Genomic DNA, 23163 nt, shown 5'->3' on the forward strand with positions numbered 1-23163 from the left:
GGCCGGGTGCGGGTGGCACAGCCTCGCCTGTTGTTAAGCTCCCCACCTCGTCGCATACGCCAACATGGGTCCTCCCCACGGCGGGCGGAAGCCTTATAACACGACCGTTCGCCGATTTGAGGGGGAGGAATGTGGTGTCACCGCCAGACACCACACTTGCTAGGTGGTAGCTTTAAATCGGCCGCGGTCCATTAGTACATGTCGGACCCGCTCGTCGCCACTGTCAGTAATTGCAGACCGAGCGCCGCCACACGGCAGGTATAGAGAGACGTACTAGCACTCGCCCCAGTTGTACGGACGACTTAGCTAGCGATGCAACACTGACGAAGCCTCGTTTATTTGCAGAGAAGATAGTTAGAATAGCCTTCAGCTAAGTCAAAGGCTACGACCTAGCAAGGCGCCATAGCAATTGATAGTTATCGTATGAAGCATGTCTCATCAAGAACGATGTATACAAATGATGGATTAAAGTTAAGTATTCCAGAAGCTACGTACTTTTCTTTATAGCATTCATTACGTATCCTGTTTCAGACCTCACGCCATCCTGCGTGAGCTTATAGCGTGCATTTCGGCCTTCTCCAGCAATATAACACAAAGTTCGCGGGTTTCCGATAAGATCGAAGAGACACGAAGATTCACTGAGTGTTACACCCATCATCTTCTGGCTCTTTTTCACCGCTCATATTTTCTTGTTATTTCGATGATTGCAGAACTGAAAGGGGGATTAGAAGATACCCGATTTGGGAATTTAACTGGAGGGAATTTCGCGGACAGTTCTATGTTCACCTCCGAAAATTCTCACCGGAATTGTTCGTGACCCCTAGCTCCTCTTCACGGGAATTCGTACAGGGAAATCCAGGACAAGGAAAATCGTTGGCTGCACACTAACCAGCTGATTTCTGCTTGATGGCTTACCGAGAATACTGTACTCTCTGAAGTTTGCGTTGACTGTGCTTGCAGTACATGGACATTTACCGTCTGAACACATGTACAACAATCATTGCTCCAAACACTGGTACCTGTGATTTTAAGAGCACTAAATGTTTCCTGCTTATTGTATATAGGGCAACGGCCTTGCCGCAGTGGATACACCGGTTCCCGTGAGATCACCGAAGTTAAGCACTGTTGGTTGTGGTCGGCACTTGGATGGGTGACCATCCAAGCCGCCATGCACTGTTGCCATTTTTCGGGGTGCACTCAGCCTCGTGATGGCAATTGAGGAGCTACTCGACCGAACAGTAGCGGCTTCGGTCAAGAATACCATCATAACGGCTGGGAGAGCGGTGTGCTGACCCCACGCACCTCCTATCCGCATCCTCCAGTGAGGATGACACGGCGGTCAGATGGTCCCGGTAGGCCACTCGTGGCCTGAAGCCGGAGTGCTTATCGTAAATATTGCACAGACACTTAAAACTGGTACGCTGGTATTCCCATAGGTAATGGGTTTCATCGTAGGAAAATCTTTTTAGTAATACGTCATTCTCTCCTGGATATTATACGGAACAGATTCACTTAATGATTGAACCCTCAGTCTCTTTTTTAATGTAACGCACCAATGGCCGAAATACTCAGGGAAATGTGGCACAGGACGCAAGTGTCGCTGCAAATCTAACGAATACAGTATTAATTAACACCAGCGCTAGTGGGCAGTGTAACACTTTTCATTTTGTCTCTACATTATTTCGAATACGATTTTAATGTAGACGGTTAATTTCCGGTTACGCTGATGGCCACAGAAGTTAAGTCTTGGTAATATTTACCTCAGCAATGCGCCTACGTTCGGCGAAATGAAGGAGAAATAGTTAAGTTGTTTGGTTATTAAGAAATTAAGACATCACATTTTTCTGGACTTAATGGCATCTAGAGCGCCTGTGCACCCTTATGAAAACTGGTACGTAAGCTTCTCTAATCTCACAAATTTCTGACCATGAGAATTAACTTTCGAAAGGAGTGAAACGTCCCCTTTAAACAATTTATATATGAGACTGTGCTTATACTGACACACAATATTTTTGTTAGCGCAACGCAATCTGACTTTCAATAATTCGTACAAAAGAATGGGCCCTGACTAACATTAACCTATACCTTTCACAAATCACTTACCTCACAAAAATCTTCGCTGCTCAAGCTACTGCAATACAGCGAGCGCCACTACTGCCAGCTAAATAAAAGATTCAAACTACTGAAGGCACTAACTACTGATAGGGATAGTTAGCAAATGAAAGATATTAATAGAGAACAAACAATGTATTTACCTTAATATCATCACAAGTCATAATATATATATCAGTTCATGACAAATTACAAACCTCCGCCATCTCTCTCCCCACATCCACCACTGCTGGCGGCTCACCTCCAACTGCGCAACGCTACGCGCTGTTCACAGCCAGCTGCCTAACACTACAATGGCGAGTATTACAACAATGCAAAGCAGCCACAGACTGCACACAGCACAGCCAGTGATTTTCATATTGAGCGCTACGTAACGTTGCCAATAAGAAAACATAAACAGCCTACTTACATAGAGAAAACATAAACAGCTTACTTACATAGAGAAAACATAAACAGCTTACTTACATAGAGAAAACATAAACAGCCTACTTACATAGCCCCCATGCTCCCCACAAAAATTTTTACAAATTTTTTTTTGGGCAGTGGCCAATAATGATTTGATAAAATTTTTCATAATTACAATAACAAAGAAATCAAATGCACACACTTATTGATACAATGTTGGTCAAAAGCTAAAATTGTCTCACAGTCCATAAAGACAGTCCTAATCGTACATAACAGGAGAATAGCAGTGTTTTTCTCAAAGTCTGAGCAGTAAAAGAAAATGCACACGGAAGTAGTGGATTTCCATGGAGTCTTGAAGAAGCAGTGTTGTCCTCCCAACGGAAAGACAGTGCTGACTCTTGACATGCATACAGGTAATGGGCCACAACAGAGCAAACCCACAGCAGAGTCAGTCATAGTTTGGAAGAATATTGGTAGGTAGGTCATCACAGAACAGACCCACTGTAGTCCTGGTAGAGATTACGGTATTGGTGGGCCACCAGAGGTGCAGACCCACTGCAGTCCTTGTAGAAATAATGGTATTGGTAGGTCATCATAGATGCAGACCCACTGTAGTCCTTGTAGAGATAATGGTATTGGTGGGCCACCAGAGGTGCAGACCCACTGTAGTCCTGGTATAGATGGCCAGCAGCCATCCGTTGCGACTGTGCAGGTGCACAATCACCATCGAAGATTCTTGCAGAGAATATAGCAAGTCCATAAACCACCACTTGTGCACTCAGAAAGTTTTTCTTTTAATTGTCCTTAGAACCAGCAATGCTGTTATCCAGTCCCTTGCTGAATTATTAACACACGTGCAAACACTAACAGTCCCTACTTCTCACATATTGTCCATATACTATGACCAACAGAAACGTGTGCAGTGAAATGTAACTAACAAGTTAATAATATCATGAACTGGTGACAATTACAATTTTATAACATAAGAATACAATAACAAAGGTACAAAATACATCATTAAAAACATAACAATATAGATAACATTTGTAGTACAGGCTTTACAAAAGAATAGAAATAGACATATACATCAGTGTTACAGGAATTATGACATGAGTACATACATAGAAGATCAGAATAACTTGCGAAACATCAACTTCACACATGAGCATTTAAACAGAATGAATAATGTCTAATATCTTTACAAAGTAAATAACATATTATTAATGCCAATTATATTTGAGGATAACAGTATTCCTCATCATAGTGAATGTAGCTTAATATTAAAAGAAGAAAAAAATTCTATGAAACTACACAGAGACAGGAAGAAAACAAATACACAAGGGTACACAAACACATAGTGGGATAACACAAAAGGAAAGGACAGGGTTTGTTTTCAGTGTAACATTTGGTACTGCAGTCCAACCTAAAACTTCATATATCTTTCCTTTTATTTCATCCGTTGTTTCCACCAAAAAAATTCTATCTAAGCATGCTTTCTGTATTTATATGTTCACACATTTCTTACCTCAACATTTATTTCCAAGAAAATCCTACCTAAACCTGTTTTCTCAATGCATTTCTTCCAATTCATCGCAACTCATTCTCTTAGAGGCTACCCCCTCTTAAGCTAACTTAAATCTACTGAGCTCAGATGCTAAACTAAGGGACGAGGCAATGCAGCATCACATAACAAATCAACACAAACAGCAATGCAAAAAAATGCAAATTGGCAAAGCTAGCAGCATAAATGAGCAAAAGTCAAATTCAATAACAATATGCCTGGCAAACAGCAGCAACTTATACCTAAACATGACATAGCGCAAGCAGAAAAAATATTACACTAAAATGGCCATGTCTAATACCTATGTCACATCTTAACATTAGAGTGATGCATCACAAAAACTTACGCTAGTAGATAAGTTACCAAATCGTAAAAAAATTATTTATGCAATTCCTGTGAAGGGAAATTTCTTTTTGTGCTCCCTCATTTGTTTTGGATGGATCATAAAATTATTTACTGGATCTGTAGGCATAAAATATTTATATTAGTACATATATTAAATTTTATTTTAACCATTGCTGCAGTGCAGCTAGAAACTTGATATTAAACAAAATGTGTAAATAAATACATAAAGCAAGCGATATGGCATTTTTCTTAACTAGCAAGACAATAGCTGTGAAATGTTTCTCATCGTTTCATTAGGCATTTCAGTAAATATCATAAATTACGAGCTCCACAGTATGCTTTCAACAAGGAGATGTCAGTAGCGCGTACAATGGCCTTCCCTTTCTTTTTTTTTCTACCTGTGCCGCTGAAAAGGGCTCGCAATAATGGCTTTTTCTCCAGGCGTCTGACACAGCTGGGTGCCCGCGACGCATTACGTGCAGGTGGTCACTTAACTTTCTTACGGAAATATTTACCGCTAAAGTGACAGTCTGATATAAAAATATTTCACAGGTCAAGAATTTGCGTTACAAATCTGTAGAAACAAAATGCTATTGATATAACAGTGTCCAAAAAAATTTTCGTCTGCATTGTAATACATTCACGCATATACACACACATTTCATAACTCTTAAAGTACGTTTCTTGGTTTCCAACATCCTTTTCATAAATCAGAGTCCCTAACCACTATTCATTATTCCTTACCTTATTCGTCGACACTTCTTCAATATTGCATCATAACAGATAAGTAGCATAATCAAATAACTCTTATAGCATCAGTCTATTAATCATAAACATACCTCAGCAGCATAATACACATCGTCGTCGTAAAAAATAACATCATAACACCTCAGTCAAATCTCAAAATCGTCGTAGCTTCCTTCAATAATTTCTAAGCCTAAAAAAATTCTCTGCTCATGTCAAAAGTGTCAGCTGCCTCAAACGTACTTTAAAAATCATGATCTCATACCAAATACATCATTCAAAGCTCTCATACTATCACAATGATTCCGAAAAAATATGAACAGTTTACAAAGTACAGACAAAATACAGTTTCATAAGTGTGAAGTTATCCAACTGTGTAATTGCGTAAACATGTGTCACTGACATAGTAAAAAGAATGTTTGTTTCTCTGTCAAATAATCAGATAGCTGTGTAATTCTGTGTTAGAGAAATATGGTACCGATGTGTAAAGTTGTATAAGCAAATACCATATTAGCTAGGGCTCCTTGTGCTTGCCAAACACATGGTACACAAAGCAAGCGTGTACCCCCCTGAGGATTAATGTAATTATACCCTCAGGTGTTACAGATTACAGCAATGAAATGAAATGTATCACTGAAAACCTTTGTATCATTGTACTTCAAATATCTTTAAAAATAAATGTTTTAAGTACAAAATTAATCACTCAAATACGTGTCCTGTAGCGCTAAATGTGCGTCTTGTTGCAACATAATCTCTGTAGAAGTGTCGTAGTTATCGTCCTCCGAAAGCTAAGTGCTGCAGAAGTCCATGTACTTACCTCATAATACACAAAAGTGAAATGCTTTGCGTATAAATGTCTTAGTTATTACGCTTATTGCCGTGATGAAGAAAGTACTGTGCTGTAACGTATTGTTGTGCTACAGAAAAGGCTGTTTCCTTGTAGCTATACCACAATAGTCACCACTAAAACATGTCTCACTTTATAGAAGAATTCAGAAAAAACTGTGCAGATATAAAACAGATATAGCGCAAAAGCAACATTGTAAATTGTCACTCATTAGTAGCGTCGTGATAAAACCGTGTAGTTGTCACATAAACTAATCACTCTGTCGTCTGGTATCTCACAGAAAGTACTTTAAACCCAGAATGTATTTTCAAGTAAACCAAAATGTTGCATTAAAATCTCATTAGCAGTACCAGTATGTGTCCTAAGTATGTAAGCCTGATAGTCGTTACGTAATCGTGCAACTAACAAGCAAGAATGTACAAATACAACACTGTGTCGTCTGTTCACTATAACAATGCATTCGTAATTTCTGTTTAAAAATGTTCCCTAGGTTCTAGACTGGATATTTAACTTCAAACATTGTTGTATGTTAACAGATTCTAAGTCTGACAAAGCATACTAGCAACGTAAAGTGAAAAGTTTTATGGCAATGACAAAGTTAAAAAGCAGATTATCTCTCAATAAGCGGTTTTACGTGTGAAGTGTGGTGCAATCCTTTACTCTTCATAGTACTTAGAGTTTGAACTTGAATGCAATTGTCAGGCGATATACGTCGGTAAAGAATACTGGAATTTTTCTCAAGGTTAGCGTCTTATGTTATTTTTCTCGGAGCCAGCGGGCGCACGCGGCTGCCTGCTGTGCGAGTCATTGTCTGTTTCTTTGTTGGCGCGCGCCGTTACTGGGATTAGGAGGCCTAACTTCCACAAATTCGCCTTGCCCAGAGGGCCCAGCTCTGTTTAAAGCTCGCCAGTTGTGATGGAATTCAGGTCTGTCGTTATGTCGGTAGTTGACATAGTTTCTTGTTTGTCGGTCATGTGGTGGAGAATTTCTCCCGGAATCGTAATTGCGTGGTGGACCGTTGCGTCTGAAGTTATTCTGTCTCCCTTGATAATAATTATTTTGGTTCCCATATTGTCTGTTCCTCTGATTGTCTCTGTGATAGTCATTACTGCGGCGAGGTGATCTTTCCCTGTAATTATTACTACTCTGCCAGCGGTTGTCATACGGGTGGTGTCTATTTTGGTCACGATTTACGTTGTAAGAATAGAATTGTCATGTCCAGTTATTGTTTCTGTCGTCACGGAATTGTGACGGATGTGCCCTATAGTGATTGTTTTGCTCCTGTTTTCGCGTTCCGCGGTTGTCAGTGTCAATTTCCAGTTCTTGTAACAGTCCCTGAAAAGCTTCAATGTCGTCTTTGCAACGTCCTGCTAAAATAATATGTCGTAAATGTTCAGGCAGTTTGATTAAGCAAATGCGGATGAGTTCTGAGGGGCTGTATGGGTTTGACAGGTATTGATTCTTGTGCAACATGTCTTCAAAATATTTCACAAGACTGGAAAATTCAGATTGTTCGAAGTGTTTCATCATTATGATGTTATGTTTTACACGGTCTTGTGTAGCTTGAGACCAATATGCTGAGAGGAAGGCATGGTAAAATTCTCCTTCACTGTGGCAATCGTGAATGACCGATCGCATTCTTACAGCTGGTTCATTCTCTAAATAGCCACACATGAATTCTAATCTGTGTTCTAACGACCAGTTGGGAGGAAAACAATGAGAGAATTGATGGAGCCATGCTTGTGGATGAATGTCGTTGCCAGAATTCTTAAATGTTTTGAATTTACGTGTAGTAATGAACAGCTTATAGTCAAAATCATCATGTCGGCAAGTCGCATGTCGGTCATTGTTACGTCGTTTCGGCGGTTCCATCTCAAAATTCGGCGTACCTTGCCAACTTCTTTCACAATTTCCGAAGTGCCCTGTGTTGTTATTTTGTGTCTGTTCCGTATTTGTATGTCCCTCTTCCCGTATTGGGGCGCGAGTGTCCTCTGAAATACGTAATTCTTGTACTACTTGTGCCAACTGATCTTGCACTTCGCGGATTTCTCTTTTGTACTGTGTATTGATTTGATTTTGATTTTGTTTGAATTTTCTAATTTGTTCATACTCTTCAGTGTCCATGAAGGCTACAGGTGTTGTGTCATTCAGATCATCATCTACCTTTGTAGATAAGTTAGTGAATTGATCCGAAAGTTCGGCTACTTTATCCGATAGTGAAATCATTTCCTCTCTATGTTTTTCTGAACCAAGTTTCAGAGTGTCCATTTGTGTTGCAATCGTGTCTACTGTGACCTTTAAGTTTTCCTGAGTTTTTGCAAGTTGCATAACCGTATCGGTAGATGCAACTGAGTCAAATTTTGCTTGCAAGGTCTCATGATTTTCATGAACAATAGTTTGCAGTTCTTTTATGGCTGCTTCGTGATTCTGTAGTGCATTTTCATGACGCGAAAAAATAGGTTGGAAATGCTCACAAATTTGTGTTTTTACGTCATTACAGACTTTTTGACATTTCGATTCAATGTGATGTAACTCAGCAGTTAAATCCTCACGTGTTCGTTCAAGAGTTTGCTCCAATGAGTCTAGCTTTTTAAGATTTTGTTCCATTGTGTCTAACTTTTCAAGCTTTTGTCCCATTTGTTGCATTAATTGTAATAACAATGCACTGGTGTCTGAAACATGTTCCTCAGTGCTTTTCGGCAGTGAATTTACACCGGAAACATTCACATTTTGACAAGCAGAAAATGTGTCTTGACTTATTTGAGAAAACGGTGAGGATCCAAAACCTGAATCTACAGTATTTGCGAGATCGTGTCGTGTCATTTCGGCTTCCTGAGGCGAGCTATTGCCGACCGATCGATCGATAATGCTTCCCTCTTCACTAATTGTTTCACTGTCCACGCCATTGTTTGACGCCCGCTCCATTTCCCTGTGCACAGTTACCAAATTACTACTTTGAACATTAGTAAATTCATTACTCGGTGGCGCTAACACACTACTTTCATTTTCACTGTCATTTCTCAGTTTACTTTGGAGCCTAGTATTACGTTTTTCACACGCCATTATTGTCACAGTATTTCACACGACAACACAGAAAATCACAATTTGAAGAGCAAAAATAAGAGAACACATTAACATAACACTGAAAATAATATCTAGTTAATTACAGCTGCGAAATACTTGGTGCAAATCTATATGCATGCCACAACTGTTTTACTGTACAACAATGAAAGACTGCAACTACAAAGGAGATTTTCTCTACAATTACGCGCTAGCAATAAACAAAATCTACACTAATTACACAAACTACAAGAAAAAATCAGAAGATTCCAGTGAGGTATCCTAGGCTAAGGGTCGACATATGAAACGTCCCCTTTGAACAATTTATATATGAGACTGTGCTTATACCGACACACAATATTTTTGTTAGCGCAACGCAATCTGACTTTCAATAATTCGTACAAAAGAATGGGCCCTGACTAACATTAACCTATACCTTTCACAAATCACTTACCTCACAAAAATCTTCGCTGCTCAAGCTACTGCAATACAGCGAGCGCCACTACTGCCAGCTAAATAAAAGATTCAAACTACTGAAGGCACTAACTACTGATAGGGATAGTTAGCAAATGAAAGATATTAATAGAGAACAAACAATGTATTTACCTTAATATCATCACAAGTCATAATATATATATCAGTTCATGACAAATTACAAACCTCCGCCATCTCTCTCCCCACATCCACCACTGCTGGCGGCTCACCTCCAACTGCGCAACGCTACGCGCTGTTCACAGCCAGCTGCCTAACACTACAATGGCGAGTATTACAACAATGCAAAGCAGCCACAGACTGCACACAGCACAGCCAGTGATTTTCATATTGAGCGCTACGTAACGTTGCCAATAAGAAAACATAAACAGCCTACTTACATAGAGAAAACATAAACAGCTTACTTACATAGAGAAAACATAAACAGCTTACTTACATAGAGAAAACATAAACAGCCTACTTACAGGAGGTCCAGCGCAGCTTTCAAGGATCAGTTTCTTTACTGGCTGATCTCTGTCGGCTGACAGATAAGTAATTTTTCGAATTGTATTTATATCAACTGAATAGCTCGGAACAAATAAATAAATATTTCTGTCTTCTCTGACGGTTTAGTCCTGTTGGTTTTTGCTTCAAGGGTTCAAAAGTCCGTTGACCGATTGTTTTCTTCTTTGAGTGTTCTGTCTGTAGTCAGTCTGAAACATACGAAAGAAAGTTACATTGTTGTATTACAATAACATGTTATTACGCCAGCAGGTCTGGCCAACGAGTGTGAATGTATGGGTTCTTTCACACCCTTCATTTCTTTTTGGACGTCAGAGGCCAATGCCTAAAACTCTGCCGGTATTAAAGTACACCGCCTACTTTATGTAATTCCACCGTCAGAAAACGCCGAGGTAGATGCTACACGAGTTTGGCAGATCGATCTTACAAACTGCGTCGGTACTCGATATAAATTACGCTCGCGTCTGTAGAGACGACATCTGCGTACACCAAAACTGGGCTCAAAAACACCTTACACAGGGCAACTCCAAGGTGGTGTGGGAGTGTGGACGTGGGATTTAGTAGCAGCACCGGCTCTGGCTGGTTTACAACTGGCAGTAGATACGTCTGTGTATGGTATCCTGGACCTAGAAGTGGAACTCAGGGATAACTGACTAGGATGGGCAATTGCCTTTGCAATGACGTAGCCACGATTTTGTCAATGAAGGAGGAAGGGTCCGGTTTCCTAAATAAGACCTTAAGACTCATATTTTTTTTAATTTGTACTTCAAGCTTCCGTGAAGAACAATAAACCATTTTATTCGGCAGTGATTTCGGAGTTTTCACCAAATGAAGATACAATCTCATTACGTAAGAGTGCAGTATTTTTGCAAACCACTAAGAAACAGTCGTGCTCCAGTCTCCCTTTCTCCCTCCAAGGTCGTTTTACACTCTTCCTCATTTAGTCTGGATTTGAGATGTGGAAGTGATCAGAAAACGACGAGCTGTAATTTTGGTGATTATTACCGACAGTGCTTTTGGAACAAAAGGATCTCTGTTCGACAGAGAAGCTAGAACAATTTTTGGTGTCAAAAATGCAAAGGATACGGAATTATTCGACATTACACTTTCCCAAATTTCCTCATATAAGTATGCATCTTTTACTGCTTGCAATGTGAGAAAGATCATTTTCGGCATTAAAGAATTTCTCGGCAGACAAATGCATGTACCTAAATGAGTAGAATTTGGATTATTATTTATGGATTATTATTTATTTATCTTCACGCTTTTAGTAGAGAAATACTCGGCTCGCCTTCGATGCAGCTGTTTTCAATCAAGCAGAGGAGTTGCATCTTTAAGGGAATTGGAATCTTTCAGGTAAGATAGATATTCGGAAAGAATTAGTTTGTGGTCTATAGTAAATTGACTAACTGAAAATGAGGAACCATAGGAAACCATTTTCAAGTTTACTGGCAAATAGATTCAGACCACCTCGCCTCCCGATTGGGGATTGCTAGTTCAGCGCCTCAAGACGCAGAGCTACCCCAAGTCGGTGGAGAATTTGGGAAAACTGGTTGTTGTACATTGTTTTAAAATAAAATAAAGTGCATCACAACAACAGATTGAATTCCAATATTGCTTGCTTTTTTCTTTAATTTTGCATGTTTAGTCATTTGATAGTTCATGAATGCACGCTATTTTAAGATGTAACTGTGCAGGTAATTGTCGACTTCTGTTATTATAGTATTACAAGACATGAACAGATTTTGGACGAAAGGGGAGGAGGGATGCAGGGCGCAGTCTGCTCGGAGTAATTCAAGCAGCCTGCTAAAAAATGTTTTAGTAACGGACGAACTACAGAATGTGCTGTCAGCACATGCCCCTTCCGCTCTCCACAAACCCCTCTCCATCGTTCCGTATCGGAACTGGTTTTGATAGTTGAGTACGGAGAAGGTGACGAGACTTTGCCATATAGGTTACTAAAGAGAATATTGAGCAATTTTTTTAAAGAAATGCAACCACCGCCGTTTGGGCGATATATTCGCTGATCAACGCGATTTTTGGGCGACACAGACAAATCCATGAGTACTTTCATCCATTAATTTTAATTTAATGTTATTTGTATTGATATTTACCGCTCTGTTGCCTTGCGAAATACTGAAATATTGCAACCCCAAGGTTATACCAGCCCCCAAATAACGAATCCAGTGCTAACATTGAACTGCTATAGATAGGTAATTAGGCTATTATGGTACTGCGTGCGTATTTTTAACTTACCACAACGCTAGCGGATGTATCACCCACAATCAGAAACTGTCACAATTGCATAGAGCACAAAAACAATAAACGGTAGCAATTACATTAAATTCAGCAGCAAGTCAGAACTGAACTGGTTGGAAAACAAACAACTGAGCTCCAAACGCTGACCAGCAATTGGTGATGGCTAAAATAGGGATGCGCGATAGCCGATAGAACTATGGAAGTACAGACAGTTTGAATCTATCGTTGGCCTTGCTGACTATCGCTAGTGCGCATCATTTCTTCGTCGCATGATTGAAAATCAAAATATCTTTCAATGTCACACCACGGCAACTAGGTCGTGTGTAATTTCAATTAGATGATGGTGGGGGGTTCGGACCCCCTACCTCCCCCCCCCCCCCCCCCCCCGCCCACGCCCCTTTTCGCTACGGCCTTGGCCATTGGAAGAATGTGAAGACAGAGTGGCATGTGGGTATGAGAGAGGAAGACGGTCACAAATAAGGAGTTTAAGAAACTTCTATGAGAACATAAGACACTTCCTTGCAGAGAAAGCAAATTAAACACATGAGTAAATTTACAATTGGTCAGAATACAACGAAGTTATATTGAACATAAAGAAAACAAGTCCCATGAATTTCAATTTCAAGCGGGAAAATGGTACTATTAACTTAAATGTATGAGGAGCGCTCATTAAGTAATACATTACATATTCTTTCTCAGCCAGTTTCAGTTGAAAAAAATGTGCAGTTTCTTGTGGGACGTCGTGGAGCATTTCCGCTTCAACTCTTATAGTTTCACGAAGCTCCGATTGGTGGCGGCGCTATACTTATCCTTCAAAATGGCGCCTGTGAAGGAGGTGTGTTCCAGACAGAGACCTCTCATTCGAGATGATCGTCGGATCGCAATGAAACTCCTCGCTCTTCAACTGGACGTCTCGGCTGGTAATTCTGACAACCTCGTTCATCGGCTGTGGTGCTCAAAGGTTGGGTTCCTCGCCGCCTAACAGAAGACCATATAGAGCGCGAAAGACCATCTGTGCGGAATTGCTTGCGCGCTACAAGGCTGATCGTGATAACTTTTCCTCGAACATCGTCACAGGTAATGAAACTGGAAACAAAACGTCAGACCGCGGAGTAGCTTCACGGCACCTCTCCACCTAACAGAAAGTTCAAAGCCACACCCTAAGTCGGTGAAGCCACTGCGACAGTCTTCAGGGGCTTTGGCGGCGTTATTCTGTTTCGTGTCCACCCTCATGGAGCAACGATCAAGTCCGAAGTGTACTGCGCTATCCTCAGGAAACCGAAGAAACGACTTCGGCGTGTCCGTCCCCATAAAAATGCAGATAAAAGTCTCCTCCTCCAAGGCAACATAAGGCCTCTCACAAGTCTGCGGCCGACCGATGTGGCCGAACGGTTCTAGGCGCTTCAGTCTGGATCCGCGCGACCACTACGGTCGCAGGTTCGAATCCTGCCTCGGGCATGGATGTGTGTGATGTCCTTAGGTTAGTTAGGTTTAAGTAGTTCTTAGTTCTAGGGGACTGATGACCTCAGGTGTTAAGTCCCATAGTGCTGAGAGCCATTTGAACCATTTTAAACAAGTCTGTGCTCGCGAAATGAACTCACAAACCTTCATTGGACTGTTCTTCCTCATCCACCCTACGGCCCGGATCTCGGGCCCTCCGACTTCCACCTGTTTGGTCCAATGGAGGATGTACTCCGCGGGAGGCAGTGCGCGGGTGATGAGGAGGTTACTGATGCAGCAAGGCGTTGGCTCTGACGTCGATCATTAGAGTGGTACCACGCGGGCACACAGAGGTGACAAAAGTCGTGGGATAAGTCCCAGTATCGTGTCGGTCTTCCTTTTGTCCGGCGTATTGCACAAATTCCACGTGGCGTGGACTCAATAAATCGTTGGAAGTTCCCTGCAGATATAGCCAGCCATGCTGCCTCTATAGCCGTCCATAACTGAGAAAATGTTGCGGGTTCAGGATGTTGTGAACGAACTGACCTCTCGATTCCGTCCCATAAATCTCCCATGGAGTTCATCTCGGACGCTCTGGATGGCCAAATCATTCACTCGAATTGTCCAGAATGTTCCTCAAACCAACCGCGAATAACTGTGGCCACGTGACATGGCACATTCTCACACATAAAAATTCCGTCATTGTTTGGGAACATGAAGTCCATGAATGGTTGCAGATGATCCTCACGTAGGCTAACGTAACTATTTCTAGTCAATGACCGGGTCAGCTGGACCAGAGGACTCAGTTCCATGTAAGCACAGCCCACATTATTCTGGAGCTACTAGCAGCTTGCACACTGCCTTGATGACAACATGGGCCCATGGCTTTGTGAGGTTTGCGCCACAGCTCTTACCAACTGAAACCGCGACTCATTTGATCAGGTTACGGTTTTCCAGTCTTCCAGGGCCCAACTGATATGGCCACGAGCCCAGGACAGGCGCTGCAGAGGATGTCGAGCTGTTAGCAAAGGCATTCGCGTCGGTCGTCTGCTTCCATAGCCCATTAACGCGAAATTTCGCGGCGCTGTCCTAACGCATACGTTCGTCGTACATCCCAACGTCGATTTCTGCTGTTATTTCGCGCAGTGTTGCTTTGACAACTCTAGGCAAAGGCCACTGCTCTCGATCGTTAAGTGAAGGCCGGCGATCGCTGTGTTGTCCGTGGTGAAAGGCAATGCCTGAAATTTGGTATTCTCGGCATACTCCTGACACTGTAGATCTCGGAATAGCCAATTTCCTACAGATTTTGGAAATGGGTTTTCCCACGCGTCTAGCTGCAACTACCATTCTGCGTTCAAAGTTTGTTAATTCACGTCATGTCGCTATAATGACGTCTGAAACTTTTTCACATGAAACACTTGAGTACAAACGACTACTCCGTCAATGCACTGCCCTGTTACACCTTAGTGCGCGATACCGTCTAAACTAAACTCCGTCCGAACAGGCCTTGGAAGGCCCCACGGAACCGACCGGCCGCCGTAATTTGGAAATTTGTGGTAAGGTCTTGTGGGACCAAACTGCTGAGGTCATCGGTCCCTAAGCTTACATACAACTCAATCTAACTTACGCTGAGGACGACACACACACACACACACACACACACACACACACACACACACACATGCCCGGGGAAGGACTCGAACCTCCGAGCGGCGAGGTGACAACACGCCCTAGAGCGTGCGGCTACCCATCGCGGCTCGGCCGCCGTGTCATCCTCAGACCAAAGGCGTCACGGGATGCGGATATGCAGGGGCATGTGGTCAGCACACCGCTCTCCCGGCCGTATGTCAGTTTCTGAGACCGGAGCCTCTACTTCTCACTCAAGCAGCTCCTCAGTTTGCCTCACAAGCGCTGAGTGCAGACCGGATGGTACAAACAGCGTCTGCGTATGTGAACATCGCTATCCCATGACCTTAGACACTTCAGTGTACAGGCCCTCCCAGTAAGGTCGCGTAATTCCGTTGCATTAAAGAAAGATTACGTTGAAAAATCGGGTTTTGTAGTGAAAAGAGTGGGGAATAGTAATGGTGTATTAGAACCCTTAATAAAACCCACCAGCCTTCAGAAAAAAATGTATTTCATTACATACTGAACGCCCCGTGTAGACGGTACCTCAATAAATTTAATAACAAACATACCATTTCTGGGAATAAAGCATACCGATTTTCAGCTGAAGTGGTGTGAACACACAAAGATACTAACAGACAGAATATTACCAGTGTGTTATGTCTTTATCCGTGTGTAACAGCTAGTGTCTTCAGGTTACATACTTTTGATATGTAAACCCAATTCGTAGTACTGGATCTCTTTTCTGTGGAATAAACTCAAGAAATATGAAAACATTTTTTTTAATAATCCGAAGGGGCCGTTTGAATAACAATCAGAAATAGTAATGAGGCTCATAGTAAAATCCTTTGGGGAAACATTGGAGAGTTTAACTAAACCATGAGAGTACGTTGTCAAATCAGTTATGTACATCAAAAACAAAAAAAAAATGGCTCTCAGCACTGTAGGACTTAACTACTGAGGTCATCAGTCCCCTAGACTTAGAATTACTTAAACCTAACCAACCTAAGGACATCACACACATCCATGCCCAAAACAGGATTCGAACCTGCGATCGTAGCGGTCACGCGGTTCCAGATTGTAGCGCCTAGAACCGCTCGGCCACTCCGGCCGCACATCAAAAACAACTATAACAACTACTGCACAGTAACCTCTGTCCACTATCATGGAACAAGATCAAGACTGAACTTACACTGAAAGCCTTCGGTAGTGCCGGTTTTTAGCTACCTAAGAGCGTATATAACTTATGTCACTAGTATTAATGCCCCTCCGCGCGGGGTAGCCGTGCGGTCTGAGACGCTTATCACGGCCCTAGCGGCTCTCCCCGCCGGAGGTTCGAGTCCTTCCTCGGGCATGGGTGTGTGTATGTTGTCCTTAGCGTAAGTTAGTTTAAGTTAGATTAAGCAGTACGTAAGCTTAGGGACCGATGATCTCAGCAGTTTGGTCCCATGTGACCTTACCACAAAATGCCCTGAAAATAGTTCCCCTTTTTTTTATATAAGATTTAACCCATGAATGAAGAAACAGCGTTATCTGTCTACTGTTAATACCCCTTTGGTAACACTACAGAATATAATGGGATCTTTAACATACGCCAGATTATAGCAAACTTATATGGCAGTTCTTCAACTGCCCTGATGCAACCTAGAGGTATGTATGTACGTTTTCTTATAAGAAAGATGCATAAATGCAAATTGGACTCAATTTTGTATGGCCTACTGCCTAACAACAAAAGAATGAACTGGTGAAATTTAATGTCCCGAAAGCTTCATGGCTGCAATACGTATCTGGAAGTTCTCTGCAACTCTCGCCTACCTTAATTGGGCTGAAAATCGTTTACAGAACTAATACATTTTTTTTCTGCTGAACGCAGTTCGTCTTAAGTTGTGGTGGCACCTGCTACTGTTCACAACACAGGCTAATCGTGTTGATATGCCACTGACTTTAGTAGTTCCAAATGATTTCCGTAGAAAACAGTACATTGGATCTTTCAAGTTAATTTCAATTAGTATTCAACATAAACATAAAAAACTCCTGAACCATAGATACAAATGCCCGCAATCGGACTACGTGGTTACAGAAATATTACACATTGGAAAAAGCTGAAAAGAATTCAGTAAACTTTCAGATCCCCGTAATACCATTAAATGAGTGCGAAAGTAACGTGCCTTCGACCTATATCGACGGATGACGTAATGAAAGACCGATATTGATCCTAAATTACATCACGCAAATGCCGGTATGGTTTCTATTATAAGTCCACGACTGACTACCTGCATCATCGTTCTCAAAAAATGGAAGTGAGCGTTTGGCGTTATTGGCCGGTAGGTCCCTTACGTGGCAGGTCTGGCTGCCTTGGTGCAGATATTATTACATTCGACGCCACACTGGGCGACCTACGCCCCGGATGGGGATGAAACGATAATGAAGACAACATAACACCCAGGCCCTGAGCTGAGAAAACCCTCGACCCAGCCGGAAATCGAACCCGCTCCCCTTAACACGGCAATCCGTCACGCTGACCATTCAGCTAACGGGGCGGACATAGTTCTCAAAGAGGACCAGTAAGTTTGTAAATACCAGTATATACGGAGCATTTTTTCTTGTTCTTAAATTGTAGTCCAATATCCTTCTAAAATTGATTCACAGATGAATAAAGCTACTATAACCACTAAAAATAATTAAACTGTCCGAACAGGTGCCGGAAGGCCCAACAAAACCGACCGATCGCCGTGTCATTCTCAGCCAATAGGCGTCAGAGGTTGCGGGATTGGAGAGGCAAGTGGTTAGCACACCGCTCTTCCGGCAGTTGTCAGTTGTCAGTTTTCGTAAAATGAGTCTCTACTTCTCAGTCAAGTAACTCCTCAATTGGCCTGAGAATGGATGAGTGCACCTCGGTAGACCCAGACGGTCACCCATCCGAGTGCGAGCCAAGCCCGACAACACTTAACGTCGGTGATCTGACGGGAACCGGTGTTACCTCTGCGGCAAGGCCGTTGCCTTGCTCCTACTGGTACTACCACTGCTACTACTGCTATTAAATTAGTTAAAGAAGACGGAGTGCGTTAACTATAACGATTTCTTGAGTGGTAAAACAGGGTAGAACTGTATGAGAGGAAGTTGGATAGTCTCACCACCGGTATCAGTCGGAGATGAGATCTTGGAATGCAACATCTTGATCTGGCATATTCGGTCTTATTTTGATTTAGCGGTTCTGCACAGTAATGGATATTTTTCCTGATGGCCAAGGTTGTCACGCATTCCACAAACGGCCTGTTGTGTTGGTAATTTATTCATATGCCAACCAGTCAGTCAATTTCAGGAGCTCAATCATTTGGTTGGGGGCCTTTATCGTGACTGGCTGACAACCCCTCAGAATCGCACACACACTCGCGCTGTGACTGGACCGCCACAAGAACGGCAACGGCGGGACCTCGCGCCTTCCCACGGCAGCGCCTGGCGCCGCCCACACAGCCGGGCACTAGGCACGCTCTACCGGCCCCTTCCGTGTTCCGCGTGATTGCACCGGCTGTGAGTCAGCTACCGCATCCAGACAACGTCTGCCGGCTGCGAACCTCGCACAATATGGGGGGGAACTCGCCTGTAAAATTCCGCTCTTACTGTTGTGTCAATATCCAGTTTATCAGACCAAAGGCAGCAAGACTTCGTTAATTAGGATACCTGCTGAACTTCTTTTCCAAAATATTCTGACGGAAAATAATCGCAGCACCAAAAAATAATTAGTGAATAGTAGTGAAATTTCGGTACTACATTTGTCTAGGTAACACATTTAAGTTATTAACGTTGCAAGATCACAGATTAGTGTAAGAGTGAGATAAGCCACTGCAAATGTGAAAATCTGATACATCAATGACCGGTGTAACCGCCAGAATTTTTAACACGAGCATACAGATCTGCTTGCACTGAGTTGTACGGGTGCCAGATGTCAATCTGTGAGACGGAGTTCCATGCCTGTTGCATCTGATCGGTCATTACAGGGACGGTTAATGCTGTTTGTGGGGGACACTGGCGATATCGTCCGATGATATCCCATACGGGCTCGATTGGAGACAGATCTGGTGATCGAGCAGGCCAACGCAACATGTCAACACATTCTTCAGAGTATGATGGGTTACAACAGCGGTATGCGGACGAGCATTATCCTGTTGGAAAATACTCGCTGCAGTGCTGTTCATCAATAGCAGCATAACAGGTAGAATCACCAGCGTAACATACTGATTTGCAGTAAGGGTGCGTGAGATAACCACGAGAGTGCTCCTGCTGACACACGAAGTTGCACCCCAGATTGTGAGTCCAGATGCAGGTCCTGTGTGTCTACCACGCAGACAGGTTGCTGTCCTCAACTGGTCTTCTCACAACGAACACACGGCTATCACTGGCATCCAACCAGAACTAGCTTCCGTTAGAAAACTCAACAGACCTCCACCCTCCCTTCCAATGAGCCGTCGCGTGACACCACTGAAATAGCAAATGGCAGTGGTTTGGGGTTACTGGAATACACTGGCTCGGAGCTGTCGTTGAAGCAACTGACATGTAACGGATCGGTGTGTCACTGTGGTGTCAACTGATGACAAAATTGTTGCTGCGGATGTAGTACGATGGGCCAGATGCAGACGCCAAACAGGATGGTCTTTCTTTTCGGCAACGCACTTGGCCGTCCGGAGTCTGATCTTGCGAACGTGCATTCTCGTGACCGCCGCTGCCAGCTATCATCTACAGTGGCACCATTCCTGCCACGTCTTTCTGCAGGATCGCAGAAGGAACATTCGGCCTCTCATAGCATTATTACATGACCTCGTTCAAACTCACTGAGGCATCCTTCTGGCCTTAAAGGCGTTCTTGACTAACATCAACTCACCACGTCCAATCTCAAAGGTAATTGACGGCCACGGCTGTTACAGCGCATATTTAAAGCAAATTCGATTTACATTCTCGTAGTGGCGTTACTAGCGCCATTCTTATGTGACTGGCCTGAAATTTTAATAGACAACAACTTTCAGATGCAGAAACACACCTCTCAACTTTCGTTTATGTCGCACATCTCACTGTTGATGTTGCGATTTTTCTTCCTTTAGTGTAGTTACTTTTCTTTTATGTACACCAGTAAACTAATACACTTAAGACTCAAGGAAACTGGTACCGTCCCTAATATCGTGTAGCGCACCCACGATCACGCAGAAGTGCCACAACAAGAGGACATCGCATGGACTCGACTAACGTCTGAAAGACTGGTGGAGGCAGTTGACACCATGAATCTTGCAAGGATGTCCATAAATCCGTAATAGTACGACGGGGTGGAGATCTCTTCTGAAAATGCGTTGCAAGGCATCCCGGATACGCTCAATAATGTTCATGTCTGGGGAGTTTGGTGGCCAGCAGAAGTTTTAAGCTCAGAAGAGTGTTCCTGCAGCCACTCTGTAGCAATTCTGAACCTGTGGGGTGTCGCATTGTCCTGCTGGAATTGACCAAGTCCGTCGAGATGCACAATGGACATGAATGGATGCAAGAGATCAAACAAGATGCTTAAGTACGTGTCACCCGTCAGAGTCGTACCTAGACGTATCAGGGATTTCATATCACTCCAACTGCACACGCCACACACCATTACAGTGCCTTCACTAGGTTGAACAGATCCTTGCTCACATGCAGTGTCCATGGATTCATGAGGTTGTCTCCATACCCGTACACGTCCATCTGCTCTATACAATTTGAAATGAGACTCGTCCGACCAGGCAACATGTTTCCAGTCGTCAACTGCCCAATACCGTGTTGATGGGCCCAGGCGAGGCGTGGAGCTTTGGGTACATGAGTGGGCCGTCGGTTCCGAAAGCCAATATCGATTATGTTTCGTTGAGTGGTTCGCACGCTGACACTTTTTGATGGCCCAGCATTGAAATCTGCAACAATTTGCGGAAGGGTTGCACTTCTGTCAGCTGAGTTATTCTGTTCAATCGTGGTTGGTCCCGTTCCTGCAGGATCATTTTTCGGCCGCAGCGATGTCGGAGATTTGATGTTTTACCGGATTCCTGATAGTCACGGTTAACTCGTGAAATGGTCGTACGGGAGAATCCCCACTTCATCGCTACCTGGGAGATGCTCGGGCGCCGACTATAACACCATGTCCAAATTCACTTAAATCTTGATAACCTGCCATTGTGGCATACCTATACCAGTCACTTTGCCGCTTCGGTGTATTTCAGACACACGACACGACAAAAAAGGTGAAGCATCAAGCAGGGAGAAAACAAAAGGAAACATCATGAGTTGACAGGTTATGTGACGCTAATTCACTGATTATAAACTCGAATCGAATTTACGAAGAACTTCTCAGTACGGACGCACTTGTCACCCACCTGGCCTATATGCACGCAATGATTCGGGTGGAAAGGTTGTCACAAAGCCGTTGTATCCTCTCCTGAGGCAAGCTGGTCCACGACTGCTGCAACTGGTTCTTGACGTCTTGCATACTACCACTGCGACAGAGTTGACGTCCCAGGTGCTTTCACACACGTTCTTCCTGGGACAGATCTGGCGATCTTGCTGCCCACAGGAGTACCTCAGCATGACGCAAGCAGTTCATAGACACACGTGCCGTGTGTGGAAGAGCATTGTCATGTTGAAAAATACCATCGAGTTACTGTCAAATGGTTCAAATGGCTCTGAGCACTATGGGACTCAACTGCTGAGGTCATCAGTCCCCTAGAACTTAGAACTACTTAAACCTAACTAACCTAAGGACGTCACACACATCCATGCCCGAGGCAGGATTCGAACCTGCGACCGTAGCGGTCGCGCGGTTCCGGACTGTAGCGCCTAGAACCGCTTGGCTACTCCGGCCGGCGAGTTACTGTCGCAAGAGAGGTAACATACGAGGAAGCAGTATGTCCGTGGCCTACCGTCGTGCCGTGAGAGATCCTTCAGTCACTGCCAGCTCTGACCTTCCACCAGACGGCTCCCCATGTCGTGGCGTCCAAAGTAACACTGCTGTGCTGGTCCAAAACATTAGAAGAATGAGACCTCACCACTGGTCGTTGCCACACTCGTTGAAGATGGCCATCTGACGTAGTAAAGAAACGAGACTCATCGCTGAACACAATAGCAGCCATTAGTGAGCGGTTCATGCTTTTCTATTACACCACTTCAGTCGCAGATGTTTGTGTCGAGGTGTTGGTGACAGCCTAGGTACAGGACGGCAAATCCCTTGTCCGGCTCATGCTGGTCTCCGACCAATGGTGTGGGCTGACACAAAACGTTGCAGGGAGTCCATTGCTTGTTCCCGAATGGCAGGCGCAGGTGTGAAGGTGAAACGATGTAGTTGGTGCACAGTGTAGCGACCTTTCGCTGAGGCAGTCACACGTGGACGCCCTGATCCTTGACGACGAGCAGGCACTCACATCCCCATGCAATCCGAAATCGGGCCACGGTTACAGCTGAATGTCTCACAAGCTGCACAAGTCAACCTGCCGCCACACGGAGATTCACAATGACTCCCAATGCAAACTTTGCCAGCTGTGGTAACGCTGTCTCACACGACTACGCGCCATCTCCGTGTCCTTCACAGCGACTACTCGACACCTGGCGCTGTAACAACGCTAAACAGGAAAAAGACTAATGCATCCTAATGGTCTCTCTTTCTGTCAGTCGGAATTGAAAAAATAACCATTTACACACCCTCTGAAGGTATGAACATGACCGAAGTTACACTGACATCCGATCATGTCTTCTGATCGCTTTTTTATTTTATTTTTAA

The 23163-nt window shown here is 43.5% G+C and overlaps 1 pseudogene; it reads left to right on the forward strand.

Annotated features, from left to right (window-relative positions):
* Nucleotides 1–1064: 1064 nt before the first annotated feature.
* On the forward strand, nucleotides 1065–1182 carry LOC124799907 (annotated as a pseudogene).
* Nucleotides 1183–23163: the final 21981 nt, after the last annotated feature.

Source organism: Schistocerca piceifrons, chromosome 5, assembly GCF_021461385.2.
Source record: "Schistocerca piceifrons isolate TAMUIC-IGC-003096 chromosome 5, iqSchPice1.1, whole genome shotgun sequence".
Taxonomy (NCBI): domain Eukaryota; kingdom Metazoa; phylum Arthropoda; class Insecta; order Orthoptera; family Acrididae; genus Schistocerca; species Schistocerca piceifrons.